At 44.2% G+C, this 10,251-nt stretch overlaps 1 long non-coding RNA gene across 2 annotated transcripts; it reads right to left on the bottom strand.

Moving 5' to 3' along the window:
• Positions 1-4,893: 4,893 nt before the first annotated feature.
• Positions 4,894-9,325, bottom strand: LOC130591608 (uncharacterized). Of its 2 annotated transcripts, none has more exons than XR_008969457.1 (3): positions 8,796-9,325; positions 8,121-8,177; positions 4,894-5,310 (listed from the first exon to the last, which is right to left on the bottom strand). It is a non-coding gene; the product is annotated as an uncharacterized LOC130591608 (long non-coding RNA). The 2 variants fall into 2 exon arrangements; XR_008969456.1 differs by lacking the exon at positions 4,894-5,310 and adding an exon at positions 6,202-6,648.
• Positions 9,326-10,251: the final 926 nt, after the last annotated feature.

Genomic DNA, 10,251 nt, shown 5'->3' with positions numbered 1-10,251 from the left:
GTCGCTCGCAGCGCGAGTTCGCACCACTCGAGACCACGCCGCGCGACCCTCAAACACCGACAGAACTCTTCGCACCAACCCTTGTGCGCGACGCCACTCGTAGCCTTCGTCGGAGTTTTCGCACGAGCCAACGAAGAAAAATGGTAGAGAATCCCGAGAGAGAGAGATCTGAGAGAGAGAAAAAAATTCGAAAGAGAGTGAAGAAGGGAGAAATCGGCTGAGGAGAGAGTGAGGAGAGAGAAAAGTCGGCTGGGAGAGAGGGAGAAGAAAGGGTTTAGGTTTTTTTCTGAAATTCCATCTTCTTTTCTTTTTATACTCCCTTCCCAAAAGGTAGTAACCCTAGGTCGATTAGGTTACTCTTTTAAAATTCCGGAAATTCCTAACAATTCATATTACTAATAATTTATTCCTATTAACTTGTAAATAAATTAAAATACCTTTTTATTAATTCTTTTATATTTTCTTAATTAGTACGAAATTAGTATAAAAATACGGAGTATTACAGGCTTCCCCCCTTAAAAGAAGTTTCGTCCCGAAACTTTGAGGTAGCCCGTCTTAACGACGATCTTTTGCACTTCTAAGTCCCAAATTTCACAAGCGTTTTCTAACGTTCACACAATAGATAAGCAATTTTCACACATACTAGCATATAACTAACATAATTAACATACTTTAGGGTGAAAGCGCGAAATTCTATCGCATTCTTCCCCCCTTAAAAGAAAAGTTACGTCCCCGTAACTCACGTACCTCTTGGAAAAGCTCAGGGTACTTCAGACGCATTGCATCTTCGGCTTCCCATGTGGCTTCCTCGGTAGTTTGATTTCTCCACAACACCTTGACAATTCTGACGTCCTTATTCCTCGTACTTCGCACTTTGCGGTCTAGGATCTGGACAGGTTTCTCCTCATAGGACAAAGTTTCGTCTATCTCTACGTTTTCAGGTTCAAGGACATGTGACGCATCAGGTACGTATCTCCGGAGTTGGGATACGTGAAACACGTTATGGACCCTTTCTAGGTCGTTGGGTAAATCCAGGCGATAAGCAACTTTCCCTACCCTCGCCAGTATCTCATAGGGTCCTATGAACTTAGGGCTTAGCTTCCCCTTTTTCCCGAATCGCATCACTCCTTTCATTGGGGACACCTTAAGCAACACTTTTTCCCCAACTTCGAAATTTTCGTCCCTTCGCTTCTGGTCCGCATAGGATTTTTGCCTGTCCTGTGCAGTCTTAATCTTTTCTTGAATGACTCGCACTTGATCCATCGTCTCTTGAATCATATCAGGTCCTAACACTACGTCTCACTGATGTCGTTCCAACACAAAGGGCTACGACACTTTCTCCCGTACAACGCTTCAAATGGTGCCATCTTAATACTAGCATGGTAGCTGTTGTTGTATGAGAATTCTATGAGGTCCAAATGGTCTTCCCATGACCCTTGGTATTCTAAAGCACATGCTCGCAACATGTCCTCTAAGGTCTGAATAGTTCGTTCTGTTTGACCATCGGTAGCTGGGTGAAAGGCTGTACTCATTAATAGCTCACTACCAAATGCTTCCTGGACCTTTTTCCAGAAATTCGACAGGAATCGAGATCTCGATCTGATACTATACTTGTGGGTACTCCATGCAATCGAATGACATTTTTCACATAAGCCTTGGCTAAGGCTTCCATACTCCACGTATCTTTCATAGGTATGAACCTTGCTGTCTTGGTTAGTCTATCCACTATCACCCAAATGGTATTATTGCCTCCCCGACTCCTAGGTAAGGCGACAACGAAGTCCATGGATATCGAGTCCCATTTCCAGTCGGAATGTCCAAGGTTGAATCTTTCCCTGAGGTCTCTTGTGTTCACTTTTGACTTTCTGGCATGTTAAGCATTTGGAAACAAACTCAGCTACTGCTCTCTTCATACCAGGCCACCAAAACATCTTCTTGAGGTCCTTATACAACTTATCTCCCCCTGGGTGGACAGAATACGTCGTGTTATGACCCTCGCTCATTATCTTTTGTTTCAGCTCTTCACACTTTTGTGGCACGCACCACCTACCCTTATATCGTATGCTCCATCCTCATGGATCGCAAACCCCTCTGCTTTGCCCTCCTTAAGCTTTGCCTTGACTCGCTCAAGTTTCACATCCCCAGGTTGACTCGCCCTTATCTCTTCTAGGAAGTTAGGTTCGATGGTTAGGGCACTCAGCAATCTTTCTACCTCCCCTTCATGAACAACTTCTATCTGAAGTCTAGAGAATTCCTCACAAAGTTTGTCGGCAACGACTAATGTATTCAGGCTATGGCTAGACTTGCGACTTAACGCATCAGCAACAACGTTGGCTTTACCCTCATGGTATTGGATGTCTAAGTCATAGTCCTTGATGAGCTCTAACCATCTGCGCTGCCTCATGTTGAGGTCTTTCTGGGTGAAGATATATTTAAGGCTTTTGTGATCGGTGAAGATACGGCAGGTTACCCCATAGAGGTAGTGTCTCCAGATTTTGAGTGCAAATACATGGCGGCCAATTCTAGGTCATGTGTTGGGTAATTGACTTCATATGGCTTCAACTGTCGGGACGCATAAGCTATAACTTTCCCGTTTTGCATCAGAACACAACCCAACCCATTTTTGGATGCATCACTATACACATCATATCCTTCGTTCCCATTAGGCAAGGTTAGGACAGGGGCTGAGGTTAACCTTCTCTTTGAGTGTTTGGAAGGCCTTCTCACTGTCTCATTCCAGGTAAACCTACAATCCTTCTTCATCAGGTTTGTCATAGGTTTTGCTATTTTGGAGAAGTCTTTCACAAATCTCCTATAGTAACCGGCTAAACCCAAGAAACTTCGTATATCCGTGACATTCTTTGGGGTAGGCCATTCACTCACGGCTTTGATTTTCGCAGGATCGACTGATACACCCTCCTTAGAGATAAAATGACCCAAAAATGACACTCTTTCCAACCAAAATTCACATTTCGAAAACTTTGCATATAGTTGGTTGTCCCTAAGTGTCTGCAAAATGACCTCAAATGATCCTCATGTTCCTCCTTGTTCTTAGAATAGATCAGGATATCGTCTATGAACACTACGACGAATTTGTCTAGGTAGGGTCGGAAAATTCTATTCATAAGGTCCATGAAAACTGCAGGTGCATTGTTAACCCAAAAGGCATAACTGTAAACTCATAGTGGCCATATCTGGTTCGAAAGGCAGTCTTAGGTATATCATGATCAACAATCCTCAACTGATGGTAACCAGACCTTAAGTCAATTTTGGAGAACATCCCCGCACCCTGAAGTTGGTCGAACAAATCATCAATCCTAGGTAATGGATACTTGTTTTTCACAGTGACATTGTTCAACTCCCGGTAGTCTATACATAACCTCAAGCTACCATCCTTCTTTTTCACAAATAGGACGGGTGCTCCCCATGGCGACATGCTAGGTCTAATATACCCTTTTCTAGAAGTTCCTCTAACTGGTTCTTTAACTCATTCATTTCTGCCGGAGCCATCCGATACGGGGCTTTCGAAATGGGTCCAGTCCCAGGTACTAGGTCAACGGTGAACTCTACATCTCTCCTTGGAGGCATACCAGGTATTTCCTCAGGAAAGACATCCTGGAATTCACGGACTATGGGCACATCTTCAGGCCTTAACGGATCATCCTCCACTCTTCTCACTGAACACATAAATAGGGGCCAACCCTTGTCTACGTAGTTCTTAAGTTGTAACGCATTGATAACTTTAATTCCTGGTTCTCGAGGTATCCTCCTATATGACACTCTTTTCCCCAAAGGGTCCTTTAGTTCTACTTTTTGCGCATCGCAATCTATCTTAGCCCTGTACTTCCCAAGCCAATCCATCCCCAGAATGATATCTAGGTTTGATAAGTTAAACTCTATCAGATCAGAGGGAAAGTATCCCTCACCTATCTTTAATGGCACTTTTAGGAATCTTTTAGAACAATTAACAGTCTCCCCAGATGGAATGACTATAGGCATAGAAATCGACTCAGACTCGACCAATGTTAAATTTCTAACAGTTGCATGGGCAATAAATGACAAGGATGCTCCAGAATCAAATAAAACTTTAACAGGAGTGGAGTTGATAGAAAATGTACCCGTGACAACGTCTCTACGAGCCTCTTCTTCACTAGCCGTCATCATGTACAGCTTCCCTTTGCCCTTATCTTGGGAACTAGTTGCATTGTTAGCATTAGAGACTTGGTTGCTGGTATTGGTAGCGGGCTTGGAATAGTTAGAATTCCCATTGTAATTACCTCCCCCGTTACCATTCCCGTTACCATTTCCGTTTCGGGGCTTGTCCCCATAGTTCCCTTCCTTTGGCCATTGGGGTTTAGCTTGTTTTTCGAATAGCATTCATAGGCTCTATGCCCCATCTTCCCACATTCCCGGCATTCAACCTTGTTACCCTCACAATCCTTACCAGGGTGGTTGTTCGGGCACTTTCTACACCGATATACACGCTCAGGTCTGCGGTTATTGGTGTTATTGTTTGCGGTTGTTGTTGTTGTTGTTGGATTAGGGTTATTGTTGGGTCCCTTACCAAAATTTCTCTGAGGGTTTTGATTATTCTGGTTCCCGTTGTGCTTTTTCTCAAACCTTTGGCCCTCAGGGTTTGGGTTATCCTTACGTTTCTCGCCCAGCTTACCCCCTTCCTCCCTTTTCCTGATAGCATAAAGGTGGGCAGCTTTGCCAAACACATGGTCCAGAGAGGTGAATGTACTCCCCCCAGTCTACCCTGCAGGTCAAGGGTAAGTCCCAATTCAAAACGTGAGGCTTTAGCCTCCTCAGTAGGGGCAATCTCTGGGGCAAACCTCATCAGTTCAATAAATTTTCGGTAATATTCCTCTACCGACATGGTCCCTTTTCCAGCATCATGAACTCTTGGGCTTTTTGTTTCTTAAGATACGGAGGGTAGTACTTGTCTCTTAGGGCCTTTTTAAAAGTTTCCCACCCGAAACCCGGTTGGCTGAGAAGGTTGTCCTTAGCCTGGGTCCACCAGAAATGGGCATCCCCCTGCAGATAGTAACTAGCTAAGGGCACTGTTTTCTCGTCAGGACAGGTTAGGGTGAAGAAAAGCTTATCAAATTCCCCAACCCAGTTTTCCAACTCTTCAGGTCCCCCTTTTCCATTTAGTATAGGTGGGTTCCTACGGGCCACTTTTTCAGATAGGTCACCATCCCGGCTGTGACCTTGGGCTAAGTTGGCTGTAATCTGTACTAGGTCACGTATCGATTGCTCGATGTTAAGAGAGGTGTCAGGGGCGCCTCCCGATCGAACCATTCTGCGCTGAAATTAACATAGTAGCTATTTCAGTGACTTACACATAATTTTGTTTTAACTTATTCAACGAATACACATTTAACATATCAACATATATTGCGAACACCTTTAAGTCTGTACTGACTTGCATTACAATCATCCAAAATAAGATGCCATAATTAACAATAAAAGATAATATATGCACTATTATTGAAAATGGGAATGTAATATTTGTAAAGAAATACTATATATATATATATAAATCAAATAATGTTACTCCCTAATCGGCATGCAAGCCTTATTATCCCTAACATAACAAATGAACAAAAACGATCAAAATAAAACAAAAATCCTAATCCTACATATATGTTCAAAAGAACTATGGGCCAAGACGGTGACTTCATCCTCTGATCCAGAATCCTCCATCCCTCCATCAAGGTCAATCTCATCTGCCTCAGGCTCGCCGTCCTCAAAGAATATATCCTCTAGTATGGGTCCTAGGTCTTCCTCGGGTCTTCTCCTCGATGGATCTCCTCCTCAATGGGATCCTCCTCTCAATGGGATCCTCCTCCTCAATGGGATCCTCCTCCTCAATGGGATCCTCCTCCTCAATGGGATCCTCCTCCTCAATGGGATCCTCTGCCTCAATGGGATCCTCTCCCTGGACAGGATTCTCATCCTCAACAGGGTCTTCATTCTCAGCAGGGTCCTCTTCCTCAACTGGTATATCCTCTAGTGGAGGTGGCTCATCATCATCATCCTCCCCATGTAACCCTGGTACAACCTGGACCCCACCCAACACTATAATGAAGGTCCTATTGTTCCTTTCATCATCAGAGACGTAAGTGACTGTCCTAAGATTCTGAAAGTCATCGCTAATAACTCATCCTCAAATGGCTGGTATCTTGGCTCTTTTGCCACAGGTGCTGATGGCGGTTCAGGTATGACCCCTGGGTTCTCAGAATTCCCATCTATGGCCCTATTGCTCGAACTTTCCCTTTCAGATGAAGTAGAAGGGTTTTGACCCCTGGTCTCACGAACCCTCCACTCATTCTCGCAGTATTTAAGGTCAGTGAGGAAGTGCTTTTCGGAAGGCAGGTTCTGATATCCGTAGGTATGCTTATTCCTATTGAAATACCCTTCTGGAGTCCACATATCCCCATACCTACGATGAACAAATCTATATGGCTCTATATCTGGAACATAACGAAGCATGAAGTGTATCCTAGAGCCCTCAGATCGTAACCATTGTTCCCCTTGCATAATTCTGTAATCCATAGCAGACTTCATTTTAAAGAACCACATATCCCAGTCTTCCCCTACTTGTTTCATCAAAAAGTCCCTACAGCCTATGTCGTGAACCATCTGTGAAAGTAAAACAAAATAGAATAGTCTAAGTTTTTGTAAAGAGATAAATGCTCATTTTAACTTTGAAATCCACAAGTGAAATCAAGCTCATTCGATCAATAAAATATTTTTATACTTAAATAAGTTTTGAGTCTAATCAATTTAGACCTATCTTTGTACACTCTCTTAATCTAGTCACATTTGAAGATTTCAAGAACCTTTCACATTTCAATTACACAGAGAGTACATACAAGTTCGAGATACAAACAAAGTGCAATGATAACATGCCTATGACTTAATGCACATGACATGATCTATATGCTCCTAGCCCATACTACCCGTTTTGAAATCGTTTCGAAAACGTCTTTGAAAATAGGAGCTTCTGGCTCTGAATCCAGTTTTGTAACACCCCCAAAATCCATACACGTCTAATGCTACGTCGCATCGACTTTGGGAGTGTTACCGCCGCGATGGAACGCAAGGCATAATTAGAAATACGGTAACTCAAATTCATTGTCTCAAAACCAAATTGCAGCGGAATAGAAAATGTAATTACAACTCGGGAATCATAGATGACCCCTCTTTATTCAAACTCAAACCATGTAATAATGTTCTATAAAATTCATAATGATCAAACCAAAAGTTAACTTCAAACTACAGTCTAGCCCCCATATGCTTGATGTCATGCAGCAGCACCAGCTCACCTAGTCTGCTCCCCATTGAAGTATCAATAGTTCATCACAGGACAACAAACACATAATAACACACAGGTCAGCTATGCTGAGTACGTAATGAACCATGAAACCATATGAATATAAATGAAGCATACATTACAACTGTTATATGAACCTACGTTATCTCACATCCTTTAATCTTTCATTATTTGGCATCGAACGGGCACCGTCATCTTACTAGAATCATACGGGCTACTGAATCCTTAATAGACAACTTGGTCTATTAGATGAAATGCAAATACGGTTTTGTTCCGTCTCACACCCATCACCTTAGTATGCATACCCCCAAGATCGAACGGAACCTTCCGCCTACTTGAGTTATCAAAATATAAGGACACTACTGTCGTCACAGTAGGCCTGCGTAGGAGTGTAGGACAAGTCCTACACTCCCCCCATTGTTCTATACTTGTAGGGAGTCCAACTACAAGTATCGCCATAATCTTCTTTTATTACCAATCATTCTTTTATAACTTTAAGGAGTCATTTACATACTCTCTTAATTACCAAACTCAATCTTATCCCTAGTAACACTCTTGTTACTCTATAGATCAGATTAATAATGCTGATGTTACACTACGATAGAACTTCGCATTTCAATGCAACATATTTCAATGCATCATATTGATTTCACGTTATAAACGTCTAACCAAACAATCACAATCAAATGTTCCCTATCATGGTACTAGGTTCCAATAACATGAACTGCAACCTAAACATGATACTAAGCTTTGAAAGTAAACTGGTACGCGTACGTACCTTGTAACGGAGAATTTTCGCTGACTTAATAGAACGAGCCGCTTATGAAATTGGGACCTAAATCGTTAAAACAAAGCTTTAGTGTTACGTCCTTGATAACACTAACAACTACTACGTACTAAGACCATAACGATCTATCGATTCGAATTACGCAATAGTTAAAACCTTATTCTAGAACTTTCGTTATAATTCTAATCTAGTGAATTTAACGTCTTTTAGAAGTCAGAATTAGTGAGTAACTAAGTTATTTAGTAACATTAGTCCACTAATTTACCAATCCAAAATGTCATAAGTCCAGCCTGTCTTATGTCCAAAAGTCAAGTCATATGTCCAAAAGGTAAGTCATATGTCCAAAAGTAAGTCATGTCCAAAAGGTAATCCATAGTCCAAAGTAAGTCATAGTCCAAAGTCAGAGTTTCATGAAACAGGTTACTATGAAACATAATAACTGTAACTAATAATAAGACACACTTTTCCTACTTTCAACTTATTCCAATTACAAACCTAACCGAATTTTACTTAAAACAGAACAATAACTTAACTAGTTAACAATCTAATAAATTATTACACAACTCTAATTATTAATTAATAATTACAAACCTTTCTTAACTATGAAAACAGTGAATATAAGAATAATTAATAAACTGACATACTAAGTTAAGTACAAAATTATACCACTGACTTTCGCCGGCACAAAATTCCGGCGACGGAACTCCGGTGGCCTTCGCTCGCCACACAGCCCCACTCGAGCCTTCTTCGGTTCGCTGGCGCGCACAGCAGCGACGCACCCTTCGCTCGCTCTCGATCTACGCACAACAACACACGCACGACTCCCTCGAATCACCGCACAACTCTTCGCACCAAACTCCTTCGACCCTTCGCACAACACCTTCGACCCTTCGCACAACACCTTCGACACACCCGCACGCCTTTCGTACCAAAACCTCGAACCACAACCTCGGCACACCCTCGTCGCTCGCAACCTCGGCACACCCTCGTCGCTCGCAGCGCGAGTTCGCACCACTCGAGACCACGCCCGCGCGACCCTCAAACACCGACAGAACTCTTCGCACCAACCCTTGTGCGCGACACCACTCGTAGCCTTCGTCGGAATTTTCGCACGAAGCCAACGAAGAAAAATGGTGAGAGAATCCCGAGAGAGAGAAGATCTGAGAGAGAGAAGAAGAAAATTCGAAAGAGAGAGAAGAAGGGAGAAATCGGCTGAGGAGAGAGTGAGGAGAGAGAAAAGTCGGCTGGAGAGAGGGAGAAGAAAGGGTTTAGGTTTTTTTCTGAAATTCCATCTTCTTTTCTTTTATACCCCTTCCAAAAGGTAGTAACCCTAGGTCGATTAGGTTACTCTTTTAAAATTCCGGAAATTCCTAACAATTTCATATTACTAATAATTTATTCCTATTAACTTGTAAATAAATTAGAATACCTTTTTATTAATTCTTTTATATTTTCTTAATTAGTACGAAATTAGTATAAAAATACGGAGTATTACAACTACTGCTCCCGCTGCTGCTACTACTACTGCTCCCGCTGCTGCTACTACTGCTGCTCCCGCTGCTGCTACTACTGCTGCTCCCGCCGCTGCTCCCGCTGCTGCTCCCGCTGCTGCTCCCGCTGCTGCTCCCGCTGCTGCTCCCGCTGCTGCTCCCGCTGCTGCTGCCGCTGCCGCTGCCGCTGCCGCCGCCGCTGCCGCCGCCGCCGCTGCTGCCGCCGCTGCTGCCGCCGCCGCCGCCGCCGCTGCGGCCGCTGCGGCCGCCGCCGCCGCCGCCGCCGCCGCCGCCGCCGCCGCCGCTGCTGCCGCCGCTGCTGCCGCCGCCGCTGCTGCCGCCGCTGCTGCCGCCGCTGCTGCCGCCGCTGCTGCTGCCGCTGCTGCCGCCGCTGCTGCTGCCGCTGCTGCTCCTGCTGCTGCTGCTGCTCCTGCTGCTGCTGCTGCTCCTGCTCCTGCTGCTGCTCCTGCTCCTGCTGCTGCTGCTGCTGCTGCTGCTGCTCCTGCTCCTGCTGCTGCTGCTGCTCCTGCTGCTGCTGCTGCTCCTGCTGCTGCTCCTGCTACTGCTACTGCTCCTGCTGCTGCTACTGCTACTGCTGCTGCTGCTGCTGCTGCTACTGCTGCTGCTGCTAC

The sequence above is a fragment of the Beta vulgaris genome, chromosome 5, assembly GCF_026745355.1.
Source record: "Beta vulgaris subsp. vulgaris cultivar EL10 chromosome 5, EL10.2, whole genome shotgun sequence".
Lineage (NCBI taxonomy): Eukaryota > Viridiplantae > Streptophyta > Magnoliopsida > Caryophyllales > Amaranthaceae > Beta > Beta vulgaris.
This window is presented reverse-complemented; position numbering and strand designations above follow the sequence as displayed.